Consider the following 17,660-nt stretch of genomic DNA (forward strand, 5'->3'; position numbering starts at 1 on the left):
GTTCTTCCCTGATTATCTGTATTCTACAATGTATTAAGGAAGCGCATCACAGACTGCATTTAACTTTTCCAGCCAAACTGCACTGTATTGCTGAACACCTTCTTCCTGGGGGAGGAGAAGGAAGAGGGCTAAATCCTAGAAAACTCACATGGTCAAGCACATGAGGCTATGGGTCACAAACCAGGATAGAAACAGGGCCAAAATATAGAGCAAGAATATAAATAGACGGGCAAAGTCTTTAGTAACTTCTGTGAAAACTATTTCACCCAGTAAATAAGTGTCAAATGCAGGGCAATGCCTGAAAGGGAAGAAGGACACTAGGAGTGGACAAAGCACAGTAAGACTGGCCCCAGAGTGACAGACTTGGAAATAGTTGCTCCCCATTCAGGTGAGCAAAACTGGTGTAATACCATACTGTTGGGAAGCACCCAGAAGAGTCTAGAAATAGACTGGAAAACAATATGATAGTGCCTCAATTCCTGGTGCACTTTTAGTTTTAACTTTTTCTAGAACAAAACCTGTTAATTTTTAATTTGGTGAGCTTATTAGAAAATCCCACACCAGATCACGAATCTCAGTATACCAGCACTAATGTAAGAGAGGTTTTTAGATGGAGCAAGAGCTGGATGAGAAGCTGTCACATGCCCCATAGCCCACTTGATGAGAAAGGTCTCATCCTTCCCCAGCCATCAGCTGCTCCGACACTGGTGAGCCATGCAAAAAGGCTGTGAGTATGGAGCAGAGCTCAGCGAAAGCAGCTCTTCTGACTCACTAATGGGAAAGAAAAGGCAACAGCATCCTAGCAGCTCCCAAGAACAATCAAGGACCTTGACTGTGCCACAGTAAACCATCAAAAGTTTGTTCTCCAGAGCAAGATGAGACACTTTGAACTTAAAACAAATCAATGCTGGGACCATTCTGTACTGTCATGTTTTGTTTGCTAATGTGGAATAAGGCTTTGAGGCAATACTGAATCAAGCCCCTTGTTTACTGCATCCAAGAGAAAACTCTGTATAAGCATGTGTGTGATGTGCCGAAATGAAGACTAAGCTATTTCTCTCCTGCAGTCTGAATTTCAATTACTGTGCTTGTTGCAGTGTACTGAGACCAGGCCTCACTAGCCATTAGCTGGAGAATCAAACTATAATGTGTTTGACTCAATATATGTCCTAGTGAGTGACAGAGAATGGTATTGAGGAAGAAATACTGCAGGCTGTGATGGATCGGATTCCTAGAGCAAAGAATTACCTTCCCCTTCTCCACTCCCTTTATATCCTCCTACCAAAGCACCAGGGATGGTCCAATTAGCTATGGGCTACAGATAGTGTTGAAGCATCTTACAAGGAAGTCACAAAGATGGGTATCATACTAAATAACTGGGTTGTCAGAGAGAGACAGATGAGGTCACTGCATTGCTGGGAGACAAAACCTGAAAATGACGTATATAGATACCCCATCCTGCAGCTTCTTTGGGGCCGCAAGCTGCTATTTATTATGTGCCTCATACAGCAAGACTTTGATCCCTGACTGGAGCTTCCAGTACTTCTGTAATCCAAACAGTAATAACAAGCAATTACTCCATGTCAGAATGATGAATGATTAAAAGCATTTTATTGTGTTTTAACAATTTGGTATGTAAAAAACACAGGGAAGTTTCTGAACAGTTAATCTTTAATCTTTCGCAATTAACCAAACTGATTAGTAAATCTCTGGGCATTTTGTCAATGAGCACAGTTATGTGCCATGGAAAAGACGAGTGATTACCATAAAAATTACGTTTTATGAAGGTTTCTATGCCTTTGATTTACTTGCTGTCTAACCAGCCTGCAACAGTATGGATATACAGCCACTTTTCTAATTCCCCCTCCTTCCAATTACACACCCTATGCCTTTCTTGCCACTACCACCAGCGGTAGCTTAGAGGCAGGTTAGATCCCGTAATCTCATTCAACACTGAGCAATAAATGCAGAGTTGACAAATCCTCGTCACTACTCACAGTGGACCATGCTGAAGTTGGTGGCTGGGACTGCCAGGGCTCTGCCCCACTGTGTGTTACCGGGGCACTGCAAGGAGCTTGACCCGTGTGCTTTTATACCCCTTGGTGTTTGTCAGAACTCCGGAGACAAAGTTATACTGGTGAAGCATTCACAGAGGGACAATCTAAAGCTAAAACAGAAGTCATTTAATTGGAAAATGGATTCCCATTTATAATTCAAGAGTCCATCTCTGAAACACACCTGAAATCCTTGTTTTTCTAACCAGGGATTAGCTCAAGGTCTGGATTTCCCAATAAAACTATGCACAACTGCCTGATGGGCTTCAGGATCTGAAACAAATGCCACTGACTTTGACAGAATGATTTGACAACTTCAGTGTAGCTGGTAGCACATCTTTTAGGACAAGGCAGTGGTATACCTTTGCCCTGCCTCGGGTCCATGGCCACATCATGCACAAGCCATAGACAACTAGACTTCACTAAATACAACAGGAGATGCCAATGGCCTGGGTCTGGCACTAAGGCCAAGAGGCATGTGTCCATACCACAAACTTTCTCCCCAAAGGCAGGCAGTCTGATCCAGGCTGGCAGGGAATTTGCACCTGCAAACTGGCAGATGGTGAATAATAGTACTTCTTTGTTAGCCGGCAAAACCAATCTTCTTAGGGTTAGTTTCAGACCTGAAGAAAAGCCCACATCCGAGTGCTTCCCTGTTTCTGTTCATCCATATCTGTATCAACAGGCCTAACATAAGATGCTGCATCTCTCTGCCACGCTGATTTTGCTCTTCATTTTCACCATTCCTCTCCAGCACTTTCATAATGGCTGCCCTCACATCTGCATCATGCAAAGCTATTTGTTAGAGCTTGTATTGCAAGTGCTTGAAAAATAAATATTTGTAAAGCCCAGATCCACTGACTCTACCTGTTGACCACTACCCGGTGTTGTGTTCCTCATGGACAGCAAGTCGGGTGTTACCAAAGCACAGGCAAGTTGACTTGTGTTGCTTTCATCATCTGCAGTAGGTATTAATGCCTGAATTGTAGTGCCCAAAGGATTATAGCTAATGTAACACGCAGAAGGCCTCATTAGCACCAATCCTTCATTCTGAGCTTGGCTTTGATTCATACGTAGATGTGTTTACTCTTGATTGAATAAATCATTTACAAACATCTCCAGTCAGCCCTGTGGCTCATAGAGCAGGGCTGGATCACAGGGTGTTCTGCCCCAAAGTCACACCAGCACCTTTGGTTTCGCACATAGTTATACCAGGTCTGAACTCCACCCTTGCACGTAACTGGGCTACTCCCATTGATTTCACTATCTCTTCTCCCAGTGACCAAGAGGACGTATAGGCAGGAGATGACTGGGTGGTGGCAGTCTGAGAGTGCCTTTCATAGTGGCAATGGCAGGGTAGTTCAGCAAGACTGTGAACATCCCCGTTTGACAGATCGATCAATGGGGTGGCATTCAATGGAAGTATAATCCCCTTGTTGTTTTGCTGAGGAATTATCTTTCTTCTTTTAAAGGCTTTGTTGTCTGGTTTTTTTCCAGGTTCCTGCTACTGTCATGTCACTTTTCTACAAACTTGCTTCTAAATACGTTTCCTTGGGAAGGATATATTCAAAAATAGTATTCTGAGCAAAGCTTTCAGTCCCAGAAAATGGAATGAGTGTTGAGCAGACCAAGTCACTGTAAGTAGACCGAGTTTCTGTCATTTGGGTGAAATCACACAGAATTTCTTCATCAACAGGCTATTGCAGTGTCCAGTCTGTAGCTAGTGACATGCAGAAAGCTTTGCTAGGAACACTCTTCATTAGAGTAGACATTCATACCAAAGCAAATCATCCTCCGCCACCTAGGTCTTTTTCTGGTAAAGGGAAGAAGTAATATGTGACAGATGCTTATAACTTTGCTCAGAGTGCTTCTGCAAGATATTCAGATATGGCAAAGCAATGCATGGATTAAAAATCTATCCTTGTCAAAAGAAGCTGGAGGGAAGTCCACTGCTATCATTTATCAATAAGCAGCCCACAGCTGTTTCTTCCTAACTCTGGATCATATTCTTAAAGCATAGGCCCAACTACTAAGGATTTTAATGACTTATTTTTAGCAGTATAAAACATTGTTAAGGTCACACTGATTTTAGGCAGAAAATAGAAACACATCAGGTACCTTAATGCGTTCAGACCAGCTAATCAACACATCAGCACAGCCAGGATTTTGAATCTCAAATACCTTACTTTGAGCTTCTCACGGACCGAAAAATTCATAAATCAGAAATGACTAATGGCCATATTCAGCAAATAATTCCCGACAGGGAATGCATTTGAGAAGCCCTCAATCTGTCCATAGGAAGATCAGAAATGATAAGAAGAGGTGACTTTGGCTGCCCTTCCCTGGGAAATTATTTTCTTGTAGGAAAACCCGGTTGTTTGGCTCCCAAGAGGAGCTGGGTAAGCCTGGGTGCAGCTGAGGGCATGCTCTTGGCAATAATAGCACCTGACCTACAGAAACCCTTAGGAAAGAGTTTGCAGAAGCTATAATATTTGTTAATAAATATCTATCATTCCATCTCCTGTGTTGGCTCAATCCATCAGGAAAGGGAACATCTGCTTCTGCAGTGGCTGGCTGATCCATCTGCTGAACTGCACACATGGCAGTAACAAAGTGTTGTGAGGTTTTGAAATTGCATTTGCTACGAGATTGAAATTGAGCAGACCTGCAGCAATTGCTCTAAAGCTATAGACACCCAGTCATCAGCCAGCCGCCAAAGCACTGCAGCACGGGCACCCCAAGGTGACTCCAAACCCCCAGACAAGGTCCCTGCCTGCAAAGGAGCTCCCTTTTGGGCATCCACCCCACTCCTCATTCCGAAAAGGCTGGGGGCTGGATTCAGGGCAATAGCCAGCCCAAGGCACCCAGGCTCAGGGATTCAGACAGGTGATTTCACCTTTGGGATGATAGCACAGCTCTGATGGACACCAGCTAAGCACACACTGAATAACACTGTTCCAAACATGCCAGTTCATCTTCCTGCTTCCTTGGGAGGCCTGTGGACAGCTGAGACAGAGGAAATACAGCTCTCAGTTCCCTCTAACTCAGGGAAGATCATTCTTTTCCTCCAGGAAAAATGTGCTTAAGAAAGAGTAAAATGGCAGAGAGAAGTACAAGGGAAAAAGTAAAAGAAACAGCCCTGCAGAAAAAATCCAAAGAGGAGGAGGGGAGGAAGGTGCTCCTTCCTCTCCCAGGCTCCCTGTCCTGCTGCTCCCCTAAAATCACTTAACAGGGAGAAAGTATTTTCTCGGCACAAATCCAAATCTCGCACGCTCTTTCCCTAGCTTTCCAGAAGGGAAACCTTCTGGAACCTCTCCACCTCTGCCACAGAGGCAGCCCAACACCCAGGAATCCTCCTTATGGCTTCCCCTCCACCCAGAGCAGCGCTGCTGACAGCCCCTGCAAACTGCCACCACCGTATCCCTTTCTAGTGACAGAAAGTGGCTTTTTGTTTATCCACCCTTGTCCATCTCATATGTGAGTGACCACACATGAGCTAGAGCACAGGTGACAGCACATGTCTGTCTATACTAGCCCCAGGAAACCTGCCTCTTCACACAAGGGAGACTGCGTGCACAAGAACACGGGAGAGCAAGCACACAGGACCATGGCACATCCACTGGTGTCACATCTGAACCCCTTATTCCATATCAAAGCACGCATCAGATACACTAACTTTTCCCCCTCCTGCACAGATACGATTAAATTGAGAAGAAGTTATCTCTTGCTGCCAGCAGATCAGCCCCAGCCAGCCACACGATTCAATGCTGGGCATAGACTTTACTGTCAGATACTCTCTAATCAGCCAAGCTGTTTGCAGGCCCTTTTCTTTCTATCCTTTTCTTTTTGGGGTTATTTTGTTCAGGGCTTCACTACATTGATAAAGTTCCTCCAGGCTCTTGGGCAAATCACTTACACTGCAGTCAGCGCATGCCACAGACAGAGGGTTTTCGCTGGAGTTCAATGTAATTGCTAGCATTTATCACTTTAATAGCCTAATGAAGGTGAGATGTAATTAGAAAGGGTGTCAAATGGAATATGGAGTTTGTTTTACAATTACCTATACAGCGGGTAACCACTGGCACAGAACAATGCCTTTTAAAAAGCTGGTAATACGTGGCATAAATGTTCATCACTGGGTGACTCCAAGTGACCCAAAGCCACATTCTGTAATTGCTGCCTTTCTTCCTAAGCACTTGAAAGCAAAGACTGAGCCCCTCCCAAGGCGACTTTTCCAACCGGTGAAGATGGTTTATATTCACACAGCTCAGCCTGTGTAACTGTCACCTTAACATCATTCCCACTTGCAGAGCGATCAGCAGTGATTTTGCTTGAGTGATTTTTGTCTGTGTAAGCAAACTCAAATGAATGCAACAATAATAAGAACTCCCAGCAGAAACACGGCCGTTGCACAAAAAAAAGCTTCCAGAAGCTCACACAGAGCCTTCTCATCACACACGTCAAATAAAACAGGGAGAAGATATATATATATATATATATATATAAAAGTACCACTGAGAATTAGAAGCAGGAATTTGCATTTCTTTCCATTTTACTCAAAGTTTTCATGCTCAGGGTGAAGGAATTTTATGCAGTTGGCAGGGTGGCCAGCCCTTATTTAAGGCAGAATGCCTCAAAGGCACAAAGAACACTTTTCCTGCTGCTAAATAAATACCAGAGTTTGTTGCTTGATGGATATTTTGCAGCAAAGTAATGATGGCTGATGGTGCCATTAGCAGATAACACTGAGTGGGAGATCAGAGATTGACACATGCAGAAGCCTCCGGAGTTCAACAATCATGTACAAAGTATGACTCTCCTTGAAGAGCTAATATTGTTTCTGAGTAACAGAGTATAGCTTTAATTTGCATAATCTCTTAAAGGCTGGTCAGATTACTGGAAGAGTGCTTAACTGAGAAAAAACAGCCCTTTCCTCTACAGAGCACAAGCATGGACTTTGGTATTTGGCTAAAATCATGAGGATGCTCTAGTCCCAGTAGTTTTCTCCAGGCGTTGCAGCTGTAGGGTTAATACCCTGTTGTACTGGCGTTCTTCTGACATTATCTAAAATGGACTTTAATTGTGCAGAAGGCAGGCAAGAGGTAAAGTTGACAATTGTACCTCAAAAAGTCAGAGACAGTGAAGATGCAGCCTGCAGCTCTAAGGGTTTGGGCTTCCCTCAACCTGGCTGTAACACGAAAGCAGAGGGTCTCGTGCCTGACTACAAGGTGCTTCCATTAAGTTAATCATGACAGGGCTCCCACAGGTCTTACAAACCAATAACTGGCTCTGCATAGAGCCTCCCTACTGCAGGTACAGCAGTAGATTCTTAAAGCACTCACAAGATGACAACAAAAGTGTTTCTAGCTACTTATCAGATGACACTCCTGTTACTAGTCTACCATGTAACATTTTCACCAGACAGAAGAAAGCATTTGGGTCTTCCAGAATCATTATCCTAATAGCTGTGAACTGAACCCCTTTCTGCTTTATGTGACCAGCTATAAAGGGTCTGGAGTCTCCTTCTTGAAGACATTCAAATGCCACTTGGACATGTTCCTGTGTAACCTGCTCAGGGTGTCTCTGCCTTGACAGGGGGGTTAGACTAGATGATCTCCAGAGGTCTCTTTCACCCCTAATGGTTCTGTATAGTAATTTTGAAGAGTGTGGTCACACTTACCTAAGCATCAGTCTGCCTCTTGATATACACTCACAGCCTGATCTTCATTTCCTAGCCTACATAACATGCATATCACTTCCAGGTGGCACTTACTATCATGATGACATACAAGTTGAGTTTATAAAGCTCCTTCAAATTCAGATTGAGGCATGATTCCAGCTTCCCTTTACTTTGTGTAACCATCTGAAGCTACACAAAGAGGATATGAAAATGACCATTTCAGAGAAGCACCCTTTTATACTCAGAGTTTTAGGTGCCTTCAGAAAGATGAGGTAGCAGCTCAGGTACTCTCTTTCTTTTGGTCAACTGAACACAGGTTTTCAATATCCTCAGAAGAAACTCTTCCTGCTTACAGTTATATTGCAGAAGACAATCAGACTTGTCATTTTGGGACCATGTAATTACTTTCTATGTGGACATCCCATACATGAGAATCAGCATAGGTTGCCCCGACAGGTGGGAGCCTGCAGAAGTGAGAGCCTGTTCCAATGCAGAGGCTATATAATGACAGTGATGTCTCAGTGAAAGAGATGCTAATTGCAGCAATTAAACAGTAATGATATAATTAATGCAAAAATTATGCATGGCTTAAATCCAAGCTATTGGAGTGCAAGAGGTATTCATCATGCCTAGATGAAAATCATTCCAGTTGAGACGATACCAAATCCGCTTTATGACTTGATCGTGGATAATGGTTACAGGTAATTCAGGGAACAGTGACAAACTGTGTTCAGCAGAAGTAGCTGATGGTAACAGCAATGAAACACGAAAGGACTTTAAATTTGACTGGGCAAATTGAAACTGAAGGTGAAGCTATCTGAAAGTCTTGCTATAGCAAGATCATTCAGATCCATGCGCTAGACCAACAGCGGGTATTACGCCCCATGTAGACAGAGGCAAAGTCTGGCTTCAGTTCCCAATAAATTCAAATAGACATTTTAGTATGTCCCCTTCAAAATGCATGCATGACAAGAAACAGCACCAGCAAAGTCAACTGGTTCACTTTACTTTTCACAAAACAACTTAACCAAAGCAACCTTTGGTGAAGACCAAAGAACAGCAGATTTAAAGAACAGCATTAAGTCTGTATAGCTACATGTCACAGTTCCAGTCTAGTGTATTCACAAATCCTTAATTTGAGAAATGAAGGCAACTAATTGAAAGTGAAACGATGAACTTTAAAGAAATTTGGATAATACTGCTTAAACTTCAGAAATCGGGTATTCCCAGAGAGCTGTTAAAAAAGGGTGAAATAGCAGCCAGTCTGTTCTGTTCGCTCCATGCCTGCCCCACCTCTCAGCTCATTCTGCACTTTGGCTTCTGAATTCTGAAAATCCACTTTTCCATATCTCAAAGAATCTCTCATTAGGACCGTTAGGTTGAAAATATAGCTGAGAAAGCCTCATAAATCACAAAGGAAAGATTTGCTTTGCCATATTCAAAACCAGTTGTGGCAGCCCACAAATGTCAACAGTCACATTGGTCAGGTGGCTGTGCCCAGTGACTCTTTCCCACAGCATGAGGTGTCCCTGCCCATGGCAGGGGGTTTGGAACTAGATGGTCTTAAGGTCCTTTCCAACCCTAGCTATTCTATGGTTCTATGGTTAGACCAAAGACTATTGCTGTGATTGCCATTTGACTGTGCAGCAATAGCGGAACTGTGAAATGCTTATAGCAGTTTGGCTGTGCTACAGGTTGAGAGCATTGTATCTTTGTCTTCCTACAGAAATACTTTGGATTTGCAAAGTTGGACTGAAAACATGGCCAGCATCAAGCCTTTTCCACAAATCCAGCTTGAAATATGACTACATTAAGTGTTAGTTTCCAGTAACTATATTATTTATGCTTCCATATTGGGTAGCTTAATGTAGTGATAAATAAAACCAGAGTGTTTGTAGTGTATTACCATACATTTTAACTGACTGGTCTTCCTATGGACAAGGACATTGGTCTCAAGGAAAAGAGAAGGACTCTAAGCAATCTCTAGGCTGAAAATACACAGTTCATATCAGAAAGCAGCCTAGCTGCTAGCACAGACTTTTCATGTGTATTTTTTTGGTACCATGGTCCACATGTAATCAATTTTAACCAACACCTCAGTGGGGAGCCCAGAATCCTCTCTGGTTTCTCACCAAGTCACTGGGATGAAGTCAGCAGGCAGTTCTGAAAGTCAAAACTAACGTGTACAGCTTCGTCCTCCAGCAGCTTTAAACACTTCAGTTTATTTGCCTCCAGCTAAACATAGAAAGCCCTGAGGTCCAGTAAAGTGGACACAGTATTTGTGTTCATGCAAGCATACAATATATTGGCCATTTGGCTTTATGAAGATACCTCGTTTGGTGTCTAAAGAGGAGTAATAGCTTTCCATTTAGACTGTGAAATCTACTGTTTAATAATAAATACACTCCTGACATTGTTAAACGATAGCCTGCTTCTAATAAACCCCCTGCTGATCCGTGTGGTGGTTGGAGTGGGTAATCCATCTTTCTGGGCTGTTAAAACTTTAGCTGCGATTATAGAGACAACATGAATCAGACACGATCAGCATGTCCCCTGCTGGTCTGCTCATTTTCTGCCCATAACAAAATACTGGCTAGTTTCCTCTTCATGCTGCAGATCTTATTATTAATTGATTTCATTATTAATCGCTCCTAAGGCTTGGGAGGATCTTTCAAGGCACATGTGCAAGGGAGCCACATGGTCTACAGCAAAAGACCACTCTACATTCATGCTCATACTTCTCTCAGGCTACTTGGTGTTGAGTTGTAATCCCTTTATGTTACTGAGTGAAGAGCCTGCAGCCATACTCTTGGCTTCTGAAGAATGAACTGAGTGTTCCAATTTTTTCCTTGATTCGCTACCAGAAAGAAAGAAAAAGAGGGGGAAAACAATAAAATCGTGTTATCTTCAAATCTGGCCTCAGTAGCTCCTGAGGATTTGGCTTTATGAAGTGGCTCATAAAAGCCTTCCTTGCCATCATGCCCACTAACAGCCTTTGATCTCACACACTGATAAGGGCTTTATTTGAGCAATTTAAATTAGCTGATAATATGCCATCAAGTAGACTGCAGGATGCACCAGACAGCCAAGCGCCCTAGAAAGAGCAGCCTCCAAGGAACAACTTTCAACTGCCTGAACAGACCTGGCTTCTCACTCCATCAGGGTTTCACCAGAGGTAAATGGGCTCCCCTGGAACTACTGAGGTTGGCATCAGCCTGCAGGAGCAGGCACATCATGCCAGGAATACCCAGGCCATGAACAGCTCACCACTGATATCCTCCATGAGCCATCACTGTAAGCCTCTGGAGATAGATCTCCCCAGGCCCCAGCACAGCCCTGCACACTCTAGCACACAGGATTTAGAAACTCCTCATTGCCTCACATTAAAACAGATCAGGGCTGACCTTTCAGAACACAGACTGGATAGTGGGTAGTCCCTTTGCATCCATCCATCCATCCATCCACATACCCACCCACAGCTGCTGCTATTATTATAACACAAAAAAGTTGAAGTCAGGTTAAGGACATGTTCTTTCTCTTCTCCCAGTCCAGTAACTTCTTACAAAACCCAGATGAGGCACCATGAATTCTTCCTTTCCCTTCTGGATGCTTGCGCTCTCTGGCACCTTTTGACAACTACCATCAGTTATTGTGATACATGAATATGGGAACTTTCCTTTCCACAGCTGCATACAGCAAACCAACAGAAGGTTTTCTTCCTGCCACGGAAGACAAGCAGCTCAGCTATGAATGTCACCCTGTCCCCTGCCCCTGGTCAGCCACGGTGTCTTTCCTCTTGTCTCAGTGACAAGCTGAACTGACATCTCCTGCTAGGAGTCCATCTGCTCCTGTCTGGGGGTAACACTCCTGCCAAGGGAAAACAGCAGTGCAAGACCCACAAAACATACCCAGTCTTGGCACAGGAGCTGGCAGCCTTGTGCTGAGGGAAGAGAGGGGATGACTGCAGACAGGACTGCAAATGCACCAGTATCTCCAGTAGCAAAGTAGTGTCTTAAACCCTGATACCTCTTAGATAGCCTAAAAATTAGATGTTAGCACACATCAGAAAGAGCTAATACAAAAGACCAAGAGAGATAGGGAGGAAGGGGACAGGAAGAACGAAGGGAAGGAAGAAGGGAAGAAAGAAAAGGTGATGGTTTTGTTGTGTTGTGCTTTTTTCCCCTCTCACTGCTTTTCTCTTTACAGCATACTCTCTGTTTTGTTGTTTTCTGTAGGATGCCTGCCAAGGCACCTGAACAGACACCAGCTGAGGACCACATTGAAAGGGAAAAATCAGCCAGAGTAAGGGAGAAGGAAAATACAAGACACTGAATCTACCCAGAGAGAAAAGCAAGCTGCATGCATGACATTCCAGAGCCACCACTTACCAGCTGGCAGCCCAGGTAGAACCTCACAAACCAGCTTGCTGGCTCCTGAAGGTAGCAGGAGCAGCCTGGCATTTTCTTTGCAAGGCAAGTCCCTCAGAGCGGACAGAGCTGTTTCACTTATCCTAGTAATATGCTTTGGATTCCACCACCAGACCTCATGAGTTTCTTTAATATGATTGGGAAATACAGTACACCTGTCCTGAATTAGAGTAGATAGGTTTACCTCATTGCAGAGCCAACTCACAGATGGGTAGAGATCAGATCAGCTGTAAGAAATGTCTTTTATTCTGCAACTTGTTATTCACAGTAAGGTGAAAATGGCTTCAAAGGTGATCCCATACACTCTGAGGAATATCTTCTTTTATCTAATGTAGTTTATACAAGCCAAATTGGGTTTTGCTTCAAACATCTCTCTGCAGAAGAAAATCGATTTCAAGATGCGATGGCTGTGATCTTTCAAGCTAAGGATCCATTGCAAATATACAAAGTGTTTGGCAATGCAAAGCTGCAGAGACAGGACAAGTAATGCCTGTTACCAATATATGTGCTGTGTCCAGATCAAGGTTTCACTTTCAAAGCACTGAATAATCCATTGCCACTCGAACAATGGTTTTATTAATGGAAGTGAAAATATGCTGTGAGTAGATAAGCAGATTCCTTTTAACCCTTACAGCATTCCAGGGCAGACAGAGTCAGTGGATCAGTTATCAGTCACAGTAAGAAACCTGAGTGTGTTGACCTGAGTGCTGACCTGAGGTCCACAGAGGCTCTCTGCACCCTTGGAACAGGCGTTTTCATGGTCAGATGATTTGTACCATCCTTGGTTAGTCCCTGATCTCACCTGAGCCACTGCATCAGCATCAGTGTCGTACCTCCATAGCTTATTGTGTGTCTTGTGAACCCACTGGCAGGGCTCTTCACCAGCTCATGTGTCAAGCTGTACTTCCCACTACTGCCAGACCACCAGGAAAGCTCACTTTCACCTTAGCTTGTCCACAACCCTTCCCAGATCAACTCCCCAAGGACTAGTAAGGAGAGGAAAGTAGCCTCAGGATGAGGATTAGAAGCACTCTCTCCCAGCACTGCATGTTCTTTTGGTTCTTGTGCAACAATCACTGCTGTGTGTTCTTGTCAGTGGCCTGGGGCAGCTAAAGTCCAGCAAAACTCTTAAATAGTGTTGGCTTAGCCCAAGAGGATCAGAGCTAATGTTAGTAATACCTTTGGATCAGGTTGTGACTGCATATAGACTTTGACTCTGACTACATTAAGAGAAAACAATCATCTCTGCTAGAGAAAAGAGGCTGGATATCTATGGGGTGATTCAGAAATCGTGAGCAGGATCAGAATTCATGAGAATTGCTCAAAGTGCTTTTAACACTGTTTTGTCTAAAACATTTCAAGTGCAAGAACAGCATTACAGTACCAGGATGCTGACCTCCATTAAAATAGGCTCAGTCAGCTTCTCCAATGCTGGGAAAAGGAGGTATGGTACTGTATCCTACTGCTGCACAGACACAAACATGAAGGCAGGGTAGGACAGTTGGGCTTGATCATCCTGGGAAGGCTCCAGAGAGACCTTGTAGCAGCCTCCCAGTGCCTAAAGGGGGCCTACAGGATACCTGGAGGAGACTATTTTACTCGGGCATTAAGTGACAGGACAAGGGGGAATGGCTTTAACCTGACAGAGGGGAGATTGAGATCAGACATTAGGGAGAAATTCTTTATGTGGGTGAGGGTGCCGAGGCACTGGCACAGGGTGCCCAGAGAAGCTGTGGCTGCCCCATCCCTGGCAGTGTTCAAGGCCAGGCTGGACAGGGCTTGGAGCAACCTGGTCCAGTGTAAGGTGTCCCTGCCCATGGCAGGGGATTGGAGCTGGATGAGCTTTAAGGCCCCTTCCAACACAAACCATTATATGATCCTCTGCACAACAGACATATGGATCATTATGTATCTCCATGGTCATAGTTAGCTGGGACCAGGTAGTGCATGTTTAATACCTGATAGAAGCGGGGCTACTCTGAAGGACCACAGGAGCACTGCAGAGGCATGTGTGTGCTGGTGTGCTCCCCCACATGCCTGACCTTTCTTTCCTGTAGCTCTGCTCAAGCAATAACCATCAGCGGTGGTGGTAGTGGATGCCTGAGTTGTGACAGTTGCATCAGACTCAAAGTGGATTTGGGCAGACAGATAACAAGACAATAGCCAAGGGCTAATGACAGCAACATGCACCCTGCAATAAGCATAGTCCCAGTCAAGGTCCAACTCAAGCCAAGTTTGGAGAAAACCCTAATTTCTGTAGTCTGTATGCAAACATGACTACAAGTCAATTATCTTACTCCGTAAATAGTGGACAGCCCACGGCCCATCAAGCTCTCCTGCACAGCTGTGGGCTGCACACAAGGATCTCTCCTTGAGTAGGGACACCTCTCCAGTTTACTTCTTGAGGCTGAGAGATTCCTTGCTGTAACAGATCCTTGGTGAGTGATTATCAACACGATAAACTTTGAAATCTTAGCTAAGTGACATAAAGGATTGATTGTGCATATATAATTCTTTAGGCATAAACTGTTGACCAAATCTTAGACTAAGTCTGGATCTAACCACATGAAGACTCCTCTCTGAGGAGTTTAGAACACAAGGGGGTCCTTTCTGAACCTCATGACTCAACAGGAGGATCTCCTTGACAGTTTTGCCTGGCCATGTCCTCTATGCAGTAAATACTCAAGTAAATACCATCAAATCTTGCTAAATCACTGTTGCATTTACTAACAAACTTTGTTAAATCACTGTTTTATATCAGTAAACATATTGCTACTTCTGTGTTGCGAATGAGGTGTGTCCTTCCATCTGGGACAGCATTCTCTTTTCAGTAAGAAAACTGAGGATCAGGTGGACTTTGGTGCTGTGTTACAAACCTGACCCTGTGGTGTAGCTCTGAGTCACAGGGGCTAAAAGTGCAGCCCATGGCCAGGTCATTCTGTAGAGAGGGTCCTGCCACAGCGTTAAGGTGCTTTGTGTGCTCCCAGTGTCCTGGCAAAGGACTCCCTACTGCAGCACTGACAACTACTACCCTACAGCGAAAGCAGCCCTCTCCCTCACATAGGGTAAAACTAAGGAATTTTAAAACTAGTAAGATTTGTATCAACTTGACCTTTAGACGGGAGTTTGCTTCTTCACACTTCTCTCATTCTGAGTGGTGGCAACAGGTTAGCCAGGACACTTCTGTCTGCAATCAGCTCACAGCCCAAGGTAAGAAAGCTTGGGTCAGAGAGGCTGCAGGAAAAGGTATCTTTACAATCAGTAAATTTGTTTACACTTCAGATCTCTTTTTTCGCCTTTCTCTTAAAAACACCCTAAACACATTCCTGCTGACGCACAGACTCCAACGCCTTCCAACCTGGGAACAGTCCTGATTTTGCAATGTCATTCATTACATGTATCTGGTTGCATACAAGCTCTCAATGCACTTTTTCCTCTTTTTCCTCCATAGTTTGTTGGGTTTACAATTGAATTTAACCCTGTATAGTAGCAGAGTCTTGTCTGGACACTTTCTCATGTAAATCACGCTAAAATGAGAGACATCACCCATGATGGACACTCAATAGGTTACTTGACCAGCACTTAGGCAAAACCCAGCCTTGAAACTGGGTCATGTTTTCTTTTGTACATTACAAGCAAGCAGCTTGGATTTCCTCAGGGCCCAGCTAACACCAGAGAAAACAAAACAGCCCCCTGCACCACAAGAGCAGCATTCTTACCTGCAAATTCATACATTGCTTTTCACCAGCTCTAAGCTAAAATGCAGCTCAACTCAAACTTAATTAGACTCAGTTGGAGAAGTAGTAGCTTGTAACAGGTTTTTATTCTTACAGGGTTCTGAAGGCACTTCCAGTGAGTAACAGAACAGCGGACATATGGAAAACATCCATAAATCTGAGATAATTCCACTGGATTTCAGCCCTTATGTCTCAATGTAAGCTGGACATCCATACAAGGCTTTCCTTTAACTCTTCAGCCACCTAAAGCAGCCGCGTCATATTAAAACTGGAGCTGGACTGATCATTCAGAATGAATTTAGCCAGAACATAAATGAGCTAGTTTCTTCTGCTGTTTATGTGTAACCTGCTTGATTTTGCTTCCTTTACCACTTCTACAAACAATTCTAGCCCATAGCTTTTCACTAAAGCTTATAAGATTTGATATTTCAGCAGCACAGATCTTATTGCACTGTTGTGACCAGCATCCAAGCCATGAAGAACACCAGCCTGTTACACTATGGACCCTGGCTGGCTTAGGCAGCTAAGCCCCTAGCGACTCTCTGCCAAACAGGAAAGAGGAAAGAATCAGAAGGGCAAAAGTAAGGAAAACATAAAGACAGTTTAATAAATGAAGGAAAAGGAAAGAAAAAAAACCCAAAACCCCAGCCCGAGCCTACTCTCTGGGGCATTAGACTGAGAGATGGAGAAAGCCTTGACATCGTGCAAGCAAAGCTATAACTAAGATATTGTGTATTATCAAGACTGTTTTGGTCACCAGTCTAAAACACAGCACTGTACAGGATGCTATGAGGAAAATTAACTCGTTCTGGACCAGATCCTGCACAGACAGATAAGGGTCCATGGAGCTGACTCCAGAGACTGCCAGCCTGTTGCCAGTCCAGGACTGCTGGCATTGCATGCAACAAAAACTAATTCTTGGCTTTCCCTCTGTTCAAAACATTCAGTCTTCACTAAAAGTCTGGTAAACTGAGGCAGGGAAATTAAGTAAGCTATCCCAAGTTGCTCCTTGAAATAGAAGAAGGGATTAGCACTCAGGGCTGGTGTTTGTCTTCAGCCATAGTCCCCCCAGCCCCATTTTCCTCTTGCATCAATGGACAATCAAAGATCTTTGAATTCAGTTTCCATCTCTTTACCACAAAATTACTACATTGGAATGTGGTAAGCTGAGGTCCCAATCACTGATGCTTTGCATTGCTGTCTTATAGTACTGTGCTCTTACAGGATGAAGATGAGTGTAAAATACCTGGAAATCACATAAGCAGCAACGTAGACTTCCCCAGCCCAACTAGAACCAGATAGATTTGTTCCAAATGAAGCATGGATCTCCTCTGGGAGGGAAGGGGAAGACTGAGGTGCATTTTGGTTGTTTGGTTCTTTTTGCATAGCCTTGGTTGGCTTTTTAAAAGTTCTAGCCCTGAGTTTCCTGTTCTGAATCTAATTTTCCCAAGGCACAAGAAGTGACTTATCTGGAATTCATAAAGGCTGTCACAAAGCTCAACAGCCAGGATTAGAACCATATTTTCTACTATCTTTTTCCTTCAAGTCAGTGCAAAATGTTACCAAAAAGCATTACTACCAAATGACACTAGGGCTTAAGAGGTATAGGCACAGGAGCCCATCTAGATACACCTGTCAATGTCATGTATATCTGCACAGCATGAAAATAGATGTCTAGGCAAGTAACAGATCCAAAGCAAAAAAAGGCTCATATGTCTCCAGCGTATTTTAGTGTGTGAAATAAAGGTATGAGTTGGCTTTC

General features: G+C 43.8%; 1 long non-coding RNA gene across 1 annotated transcript; it reads right to left on the reverse strand.

The window, feature by feature from the left end:
- Window positions 1–1,422: 1,422 nt before the first annotated feature.
- On the reverse strand, window positions 1,423–12,247 carry LOC136016012 (uncharacterized). The gene is made up of 2 exons (XR_010613459.1): window positions 12,123–12,247; window positions 1,423–3,867 (listed from the first exon to the last, which is right to left on the reverse strand). It is a non-coding gene; the product is annotated as an uncharacterized LOC136016012 (long non-coding RNA).
- Between the last annotated feature and the right edge of the window lie 5,413 nt (window positions 12,248–17,660).

Source organism: Lathamus discolor, chromosome 5 (assembly GCF_037157495.1).
Source record: "Lathamus discolor isolate bLatDis1 chromosome 5, bLatDis1.hap1, whole genome shotgun sequence".
Taxonomy (NCBI): domain Eukaryota; kingdom Metazoa; phylum Chordata; class Aves; order Psittaciformes; family Psittacidae; genus Lathamus; species Lathamus discolor.